The sequence below is a fragment of the Artemia franciscana genome, chromosome 20 (assembly GCF_032884065.1).
Source record: "Artemia franciscana chromosome 20, ASM3288406v1, whole genome shotgun sequence".
NCBI lineage: Eukaryota > Metazoa > Arthropoda > Branchiopoda > Anostraca > Artemiidae > Artemia > Artemia franciscana.
Genome location: NC_088882.1, coordinates 18,419,258 through 18,430,136, shown reverse-complemented (window position 1 = coordinate 18,430,136; position 10,879 = coordinate 18,419,258).

Below are 10,879 nucleotides of genomic sequence, written 5' to 3'. Positions count from 1 at the left end.
AAGTAATTCGAAAACCTTATAACAGATATTTATAATTTTGAGTTTTATTATAAATTGTCGAGTGTTTGCATGCTTGGTACGTAAAATTTTTTTCTAACATCAATGTTAGAATGAACACTGAAAAATTGAAAAACATTGAAAAAGGTAGAAATGTTACCAAAAAGCAAAACCAGGCTTGCGGTTCAAAGAGAAATGGCCAGATTAAGAATGTGGCAATTTACGTCAACGAAGGCGTGTCGAGGAACTACCAGAGCAACGCGAAACCAGACTTGCTTCTGAAAGAGAAAGTAAAAAAAAGAAGGCGTGCCGAGGAATCAAAAGAACAGCAGGGAAACAGGCTTGAGGCTGATAGAGAAAGTAAGAAAAGAAAGCGTGCCGAGGAATCAGAGCAATCTGAAAGTTATCGCCTGGCATTCAGGTACAACCCAGTCGATGATTATAGCTTGAGTAGATGTGTTCAAATCGGGACAATGTCTAAAATTTGTCCCTATTGCAAGGCCTTGAAATTCAATGGTGAAACAATGGGAATGTGTTGCGCCTCAGGAAAAGTTAAACTTCCTCTATTGGCTGCACCACCAGAGCCATTGAAGACTTTCCTTACTGGAAATACGTCAGAATCTAAGCGGTTTTTGTCAAAAATCAGACAATACAACTCATGTTTCCAAATGACGTCGTTTGGAGCCCAAATCGAAAATCCAGATCAATTTATGTCTACTTTCAAAGTAAAAGGGCAAATTTATCATAAAGCAGGGTCCCTTCTACCATTCTCAGGCGAGAATCATAAATTTTTACAATTGTACTTCATCAGTGATAGAAATTCTGAATTGAATGCACGTTGCGAAATTTCTCCCAACGTTGAAAGGACAATCGTTTCCCAATTGCAACATCTTTTCCACGAAAATAATAAGTTAGTGCGTCTGTTCAAAAACAGCCATCGATTTGATGCCTACTGATACTCATAAAATTGTTATTTCCGCTGACAAAACGCCTCCTGGCCAACATGTGCGTAGATACAATGCTCTGCATTTATAAATGTAAGTTGTTTGTGGGTTATGTCTGTCTGTCTGTCTGTCGAGTGACGTCGTGTTTGTCCGCATATGACGTCTGAATTATTTCACACTAATACAAAAGAAGAAAAAAAACTAAAAAAGGTAAAAACTACAAAAAAAACTAAAAAGAAAAAAAAACTAAAAAAGCTAAAAAACTAAAAAAAAACTAAAAAAAAGGTAAAAAGCTAAAAACTAAAAAAAACTGAAAAAACTAAAAAAAGGCAAAAACTAAAAAAAAAAACTAAAAACTAATAAAAAAACTAAAAAAGCTAAAAAACTAAAAAAACTAAAAAAACTAAAAAAAGGTAAAAAACAAAAAAAAACTAAAAACTAAAAAAGAAAAAACTAAAAAAAAGGAAAAAACTGAAAAATAAGAGAAAAAGAAAACTAAAAAAATATTAATAAATATAAAAGATATAAATATAAATATAATATAAATTAGCAATCAACAAAGCACCGAGACACAAATGACGACCGGGACACAGGGAGTATAAATGACGACCAGGACATAAGTAAAAACAAAAAAACTAAAAAAAACTAAAAAAATGGTAAAAACTACAAAAAAACTAAAAACTAATAAAAAAACTAAAAAATCTAAAAATCCAAATAAACTAAAAAAGAAAAAAAAGAAAAAAGGAAAAAAAATAAAGGAGAAAAACAAAACTAAAAAACGAATGTATATACAGACCGGGACACCGGGATACAAATGACGACCGGGACACAGGGAATATAAATGACGACCGGGACACAGGGACACAACTACAATGGGGACGCCGGGGGGCACAGGGGGATATAAATGACGACCGGGACACCGGGACACAAGGAATATAAATGACGCCCGGGACACTCAAAGAGAAATCACAGACTGGAACACCGGGGACACAAATGACGACCGGGACACAGGGAATATAAATGACGACCGGGACACAGGGACATAACTACAAAGGGGACGCCGGGGTGCACAGGGGGATATATAAATGACGATGGCGACTCAGGGAATGGTCGATTAGCAATCACCATCAACAAAGCTCAAGGGCAATCATTAGAATCATGAGGTATAGATCTGAATACGGATTGTTTTCCCATGGACCATTATATGTTGCATGTTCAAGAGTCGGTAAACCTGACAATCTATTTATATGCACAGACAATGGGACAGCAAAGAATGTTGTATATTCGCAAGTTTTACGTAGTTAAAAACATATATATATATATATATATATATATATATATATATATATATATATATATATATATATATATATATATACTCGCTGTTGGGGTGGCGCTTCGCGCCACCCCAACACCTAGTTGGTGGGGGCGCTTCGCGCCCCCCCCAAGCCCCCCCGCGCGCGTAAGTCGTTACGCGCCATAATAGTTACGCGCCATTGTAGTTGTGTCCCTATGTCCCACCTGTGAATATAGATAGATATATATATAACACCTAGTTGGTGGGGGCGCTTCGCGCCCCCCCAAGCCCCCCCCGCGCGCGTAAGTCGTTACGCGCCATAATAGTTACGCGCCATTGTAGTTGTGTCCCTATGTCCCACCTGTGAATATAGATAGATATATATATATGGTTTTAACTACGTAAAACTTGCGAATATACAACATTCTTTGCTGTCCCATTGTCTTTGCATATAAATAGATCCCCGTTGTAGTTGTGTCCCTGTGTCCCGGTCGTCATTTATATTCCCTGTGTCCCGGTCGTCATTTGTATCCCGGTGTCCCGGTCTGTATATACATTCGTTTTTTAGTTTTGTTTTTCTCCTTTATTTTTTTCCTTTTTTTTTTCTTTTTTAGCTTATTTAGAATTTTAGATTTTTTATTTTTTTTATTAGTTTTTAGTTTTTTTTTCTTTTTAGTTTTTTTGTACCGGTCGTCATTTATATCCCCCTGTTTCCCCCGGTGTCCCCGTTGTAGTTGTGTCCCTGTGTCCCGGTCGTCATTTATATTACCTGTGTCCCGGTCGTCATTTGTATCCCGGTGTACCGGTCTGTATATACATTCGTTTTTTAGTTTTGTTTTTCTCCTTTATTTTTTTCCTTTTTTTTTCTTTTTTAGTTTATTTAGATTTTTAGATTTTTTAGTTTTTTTATTAGTTTTTAGTTTTTTTTGCTTTTTAGTTTTTTTGTAGTTTTTACCTTCTTTTTAGTTTTGTTAATTTTTTTTTTTTACTTATGTCCTGGTCGTCATTTATACTCCCTGTGTCCCGGTGCTTTGTTGATTGCTAATCGAACATTCCTTTTGTCCTGGTCGCTTTCTCTTTGAGTGTCGTCATTTATTAGTTTTTTCCTTTTTTTTTTTAGTTTTTTTATTGGGTTTTTTACCTTTATTTTAGCTTATTTTTCAGTTTTTTCCTTTTTTTTAGTTTTTTTTTATTTTTTATTTTTTTTAATTTTTTACCTTTTTTTAGTTTTTTTAGTTTTTTTAGTTTTTTAGCTTTTTTACTTTTTTTATTAGTTTTTAGTTTTTTTTTTTGTAGTTTTTGCCTTTTTTTTAGTTTTTTCAGTTTTTTTTTTTAGTTTTTTATTGGTTTTTACCTTTATAGTTTTTTTAGTTTTTTAGCTTTTTTATTTTTTTTATTAGTTTTTAGTTTTTTTGTAGTTTTTGCCTTTTTTAGTTTTTTCAGTTTTGACGTCACCTAATCCAGTTTTTTCAGGTGACGTCACCTGACACATCCATCCATCCATCCACAGACAGACAACTTATTTTTATATATATAGATTTATTAGTTTTTTCCTTTTTTTTTTAGTTTTTTATTGGTTTTTTACCTTTATTTTAGCTTATTTTTCAGTTTTTTTCCTTTTTTTTAGTTTTTTTTTTATTTTTTATTTTTTTTAATTTTTTACCTTTTTTTAGTTTTTTTAGTTTTTTTAGTTTTTTAGCTTTTTTACTTTTTTTATTAGTTTTTAGTTTTTTTTTTGTAGTTTTTGCCTTTTTTTAGTTTTTTCAGTTTTTTTTTTAGTTTTTTATTGGTTTTTACCTTTATAGTTTTTTTAGTTTTTTAGCTTTTTTATTTTTTTTATTAGTTTTTAGTTTTTTTTGTAGTTTTTGCCTTTTTTTTAGTTTTTTCAGTTTTGACGTCACCTAATCCAGTTTTTTCAGGTGACGTCACCTGACACATCCATCCATCCATCCACAGACAGACAACTTATTTTTATATATATAGAAGATATCTATCTATATTCACAGGTGGGACATAGGGACACAACTACAATGGCGCGTAACTAATATGGCGCGTAACGACTTACGCGCGCGGGGGGGGCTGGGGGGGGGGGGCGCGAAGCGCCCCCACCAACTAGGTGTTGGGGTGGCGCGAAGCGCCACCCCAACAGCTAGTATATATATATATATATATATATATATATATATATATATATATATATATATTCACAGGTGGGACATAGGGACACAACTACAATGGCGCGTAACTAATATGGCGCGTAACGACTTACGCGCGCGGGGGGGCTTGGGGGGGCGCGAAGCGCCCCCACCAACTAGGTGTTGGGGTGGCGCGAAGCGCCACCCCAACAGCTAGTATATATATATATATATATATATATATATATATATATATATATATGTATATACTAGCTGTTGGGGTGGCGCTTCGCGCCACCCCAACACCTAGTTGGTGGGGGCGCTATATATATATATATATATATATATATATGTATATACTAGCTGTTGGGGTGGCGCTTCGCGCCACCCCAACACCTAGTTGGTGGGGGTGCTTCGCGCCCCCCCCCCCCCCCCCCCCCCCAAGCCCCCCCGCGTGCGTAAGTCGTTACGCGCCATATTAGTTACGCGCCATTGTAGTTGTGTCCCTATGTCCCACCTGTGAATATAGATATATATATATATATATATATATATATATATATATATATATATATATATATATATATATATATATATATATATATATATATATATATATATATATATATATATATATATATATATATATATATATATATATATATATATATATATATATATATATATATATATATATATATATATATATATATATATATATATATATATATATATATATATATATATATATATATATATATATATATATATATATGTTTTTAACTACGTAAAACTTGCGAATATACAACATTCTTTGCTGTCCCATTGTCTGTGCATATAAATAGATTGTCAGGTTTACCGACTCTTGAACATGCAACATATAATGGTCAATGGGAAAACAATCCGTATTCAGATCTATACCTCATGATTCTAATGATTGCCCTTGAGCTTTGTTGATGATGATTGCTAATCGACCATTCCCTGAGTCGCCATCGTCATTTATATATCCCCCTGTGCACCCCGTTGTCCCCTTTGTAGTTATATCCCTGTGTCCCGGTCGTCATTTATATTCCCTGTGTCCCGGTCGTCATTTGTGTCCCGGTGTCCCAATCTCTGATTTCTCTTTGAGTGTCCCGGGCGTCATTTATATTCCTTGTGTCCCGGTGTCCCGGTCGTCATTTATATCCCCCTGTTTGTATCCCCCCTAAATTAGTATACATTGTCGCAAAATCGAAAAACTCAATTCTTTTAGCTGAAACCATTGTTAAAGAATCTATCACCTGCAGTGAATTATTAACCCTCCAATATGGATTAAAATTCGAAAATTTTTTAATACCAGAACAATAGGTTTTAAGTTTATTTACAATTTCCTTTAAAATTAAAGAGAGGTCAGTAGCAGCAATGCGGGTTGGACATTTAGCTGCTCCAGCAATAAACCGTGGTTTAGGGGGATTCTTATGAAACTTTACAGTCCAATATAGGAAAGGGAACTTTTTATCATTGTCATTTATTTTAATATTAAAATTTTTAAAAAGTATTTCTTCGGTCTTTTCAATTAAATTCTCATCCTCTATATTTACCTTTTCGTAAACATTAGTTGTGCATAACTCCCTTTTTAAGATATCACAATACAGCTTCTGACAAATTATGGCAAAATTATTATTAGCTTTATCCACTGGCACAATTACAAATTCATTCTTTAGATTAGCAATTGCTTGTTTAATCTTCGCATTATAAAATAGTGATTTAGCGTTACTATGTTTTAAGTTAGAATATATTTTATTTCTTATTCTACTAATAATAAAATTCTTCCAACTTTGAAAACTCTCTTTATTTTTATTCTCTTTTACTTGTCCTACTAAACGTAAAAAACGATCGAGAGGACATAGGAAAAATAATAGAAAAAATGAATTAGATGTACATATGCTTTCTATAGATCTATACCAGCTACTTGAATCTAGGGGTATAATTTCTGTAATTAAATGTCTAAATAATTTATCCAAGAGGAATTTAATCAATCTTTTCTGGATTGTTAAGAATAATACAGCTCTTGATTATAATTTTAAAGTAATATGTGATACAATTTGCATTCTAACTAAAATGAAATTTATTTCAAAAAAGAAAAAGTTCGATAAGATTAGTAATAAGGATAACAGATTATATTTACCTATTAATTTTACTTGTAAGCACATTGAAGATATTAATTTACCGGAAATTTTAAATCAGCGGCATGTGAAACAGGCCCTTCCTAGTAATTTGAATTATAATGATAGTCCAGTTTTAACTTATAAATTTTCAAAAACTATTGGGCAAATTATTTTTAATTATAATTTAATACTAAAAAGACTAGATAGTGATATAAATTGGAAACCGGTTTGTAATTGTAAGCAACTTGGCCCATTTGTAAATCCTACTTACAAACATGTTATGACAGGGGACTTGTCAATAATAAAGCAAGATGATCTTCAAATTATAATGCATAAAGGGGCTAATTTCCGTCTTTCTCATCATCTGAAACCATCGAGTGTTCTTGATGGCTTGGAAAATGACTTTGATTTATTTATTGATAAGTGGTGTAAGAAAGAGAATAAAAACAAAGAGAGTTTTCAAAGTTGGAAGAATTTAATTATTAGTAGAATAAGAAATAAAATATATTCTAACTTAAAAAATAGTAACACTAAATCACTATTTTATAATGCGAAGATTAAACAAGCAATTGCTAATCTAAAGAATGAATTTGTAATTGTGCCAGTGGATAAAGCTAATAATAATTTTGCCATAATTTGTCAGAAGCTGTATTGTGATATCTTAAAAAGGGAGTTATGCACAACTAATTTTTACGAAAAGGTAAATATAGAGGATGAAAATTTAATTGAAAAGACTGAAGAAATACTTTGTAAAAATTTTAATATTAAAATAAATGACAATGATAAAAAGTTCCCTTTCCTATATTGGACTGTAAAGTTTCATAAGAATCCCCCTAAACCACGGTTTATTGCTGGAGCAGCTAAATGTCCAACCCGCATTGCTGCTACTGACCTATCTTTAATTTTAAAGGAAATTGTAAATAAACTTAAAACCTATTGTTCTGGTATTAAAAAATTTTTCGAATTTTAATCCATATTGGAGTGTTAATAATTCACTGCAGGTGATAAATTCTTTAACAATGGTTTCAGCTAAAAGAATTGAGTCTTTCGATTTTGCTACAATGTATACTAATTTATCACTTAATGTAGTGTTTGATATATATATATCTATCTATATATATATAAATAAGTTGTCTGTCTGTGGATCAGGTGACGTCATGTTTCTCTGTCGACTGACGTCATGAAGTTAGTTGTCGTCATTTTTGCTATGACGGTGACGTCATTAAAGATATTTAAGACATATATGTTCACGTAGAAATCTATTAATGTTTAAGTTTAAAATGACTGATGAACTTACAATGAAAAAAGCCGATGAAGATGCTCAAAGAGTCTATGCCAAAAAACTTGCTGCTGATAGAGAAAGTCAGAAAAGAAAGCGTGCCGAGGAATCAAAAGAACAGCAAGGAAACAGGCTTGAGGCTAAAAAAGCTAGAAAAAAAGAAAAACAAAAAAGAAAAACACTAGAAGAGCTAAAAAACTAAAAATAAGAAAAAAACGAAAAAAAAAGAAGAAAATAATAAAAAAACTAAAAAAAAACCTAAAAAACTAAAAAAAAGAAAAAACAATGAAAAAGGTAAAAAACTAAAAAGAAAAAAAGCTAAAATAACTACCAGAGCTACAAAATAAAAAAAGAAAAAACTATAAAAAAAATTAAAGTATGTTTGTTTTTTTGTATGTTTGAGGGTTTTCATATGACGGCTGAAAAATAAAGAAAAAAATTAAAGAAAAAGCTAAAAATGAAAAAAAAAACAAAAAAAAGAAAACAGAAAGAGAAAAACTAAAAAAAATAAAAAAAACAAAAAAAGAAAAAACTAAAAAATTTTTTTTAGTTTTTAGTTTTTTTAGTTTTTTATCTTTTTCAGTTTTTAATTTTTAAATTTATTTTATCTTTCTTTTTCTTCTGTATTTTCTTGTTTTTTTCCTATATTTTACATGTTTATTTATATAGATAGTTAGATTTACTTTTTTTGCTTGGTTCAAACTACATATAAGGCAAATTGTTAATACGTTCGTTCTTGAAAAAAATGTGTTTTTTAATAAAATTTTAAAAGATAATAAAGCGAAACCTAGCAAAGCGGCATTTGTTGCAGGAAAGGACAAAAGCAGAAAATACAAATTTGCAGAATATTTTCATGTTGTGAAAACCATTGCAAAGGCCTTTTTAAAGCCTGGTGACAGTGTCTGTATTGTTGCCACCAATCGTCCCGAAAAGTGTTTTTTACATTTTTGGTGCTATTAAAGCAGGTGTGATAGCCGTAGGAATCTACCCGAAATACAAAAGGGAAACTAAAGTGTATTGTGTTAAAAATTGTTCTGCAAAGCTTCTTATTTTAGAAAATAAGGAGCTGCTTAATGAACAAGGAAAGATTGACGAAAAAATACCACAAATAAATATACAATTACCATCGTTACCGCAAAGTGACTCGAACTCACATCTTTCGAATTTGAAAGAGAGTATTAAAGCCAATGTGCTGCGGTAACTGTTAATATAGAGTGTATTGTCGAATATATGATTAATATAGAGTGATAGAGAAAATGAAAAAGAACTGAAACATGTTGTCCTTATTTTTTTATTTAGTTTTTCTTTAGTTTTTCAGAGTGTTTATATATATATATATATATATATATATATATATATATATATATATATATATATATATATATATATATATATATATATATATATGTATATATATGAAGAGAAGGATTAAGTTGAGACCTTAGGCAAGTATTTTCTTAGGAGGGAAGCAAGGGATACCGAACTTTGTGATGTAGGGAAGGGATATCCAATCCTTATCTAAGATACTTTGTAGCTGGACGTTTATTAAATGCTGATACTAAAATGATTTTCTAGACTTGGACAAGCATATACTTTCTTTAACGGTATTCTTTCGAAAGGCTTTGCTGGTAGTCCTCTAAAGACAAAGCAAAAATGTATAGCGAAATCACTGTTTGCTCATAAAATAATTTGGTCTCTTTAACAGTTTACCTTATACTCTTGGTTTTCCTCTCACCTAAGAAATGTTCAAATGAAAGCAAATACTTGTAGCCCTGCTTATAAGAATTTACTTAAGTACCTATTTTGAATATATAACATTAAGAATGGTAAATTTTATTTTTAGCAAAATATTAATAATGTTCTAACAAGTTGAAAGTCACTCAAAAATGAAGCTTTATTCCAGAAGAGGAGATCAAAGAATTTTACTTGGGGATTAGTCTTAATATAACTTAAGAAATCGTCAAAGGGTACTCCACGTAGTTGTTTTTGCTACTTCCCCTCTATGGATAATGAACCTCCCTGGAATAATCTTTTTCCCCCAAAAGACTAATGAAATGTTCTGAACTCAACTTCGCTGCTATACATCTCTAAGCTGCAGAATATCTTTACAGTATGAAAGATTTGTGGATTAATCAACTGTCAGAAATTAAAAGATAATAAGTCCTGTAACATTATTTATTTGTTTTTTGAAATAACATATAAGACATTCAATTCTATATTTTGGCTAATTACTTATGGATAAAAAAAATACAGGCATAGGTTTATACACTGAACATAATTCCAAATGCCTACTCTCGACAAAAAGAAAAACTAGGCTTAAGTTGTTTTTATCTTAGTTTTGTGTTTAAAAAAAATGAAAGTCTTGGGCTAGCAAAACAGAATTTCTGTTTAATAGGTTTTAAAAATTAACATGTTTTTGACAAAGAACTGAGATTCATTTGAATTGAAAAAAATGAAAGGTGACAAATTTTGCATTATCTTTTTATTTATCTCTCTATAACCTTGTACTGTCACATATATTTTTTTTTGTGTATTTTTATTGCAAATTTTATTACATTTGCCGCAATATTAGCAAAACACATACAAGTGACTATGTGGCTAGAGCAATACCTTTTATACAATTAATGAGATCATAGCAATATTACCATGTATTTCTTCTGCTCTTTAAATGCATATGAATGTGACGTTGTTAACATAAGAAAATGTTTAAATTCAGCCTCTACAGTATATTCAGTCAAAGGGTACATCTCTTCTTCATTACAAAACAATTTACTGACATGACCCACCAATGGGACCTGTTCTCCAAGCTGGGAATCACGGGGATAGAACATCAATGTGATTACGCATTCATGGAGCACTTTATAAAATAGTAGAGCCTATACTGCTGTCCAAAATTGAAAGATAGGTTAATGAGTTCCATAAACTTATATTGATTTTGTAAAAAACAGGATCTGAAACAATTAGAGCTTACACTAGCTAATACTATATTTATCAGTAAAAAAAAAAAATTATGAGGCGTAAAAATTTATCGTTATGTTTATGTATTAAAAATAGCTAAGAAAACTTTACTTTCCCCTTCA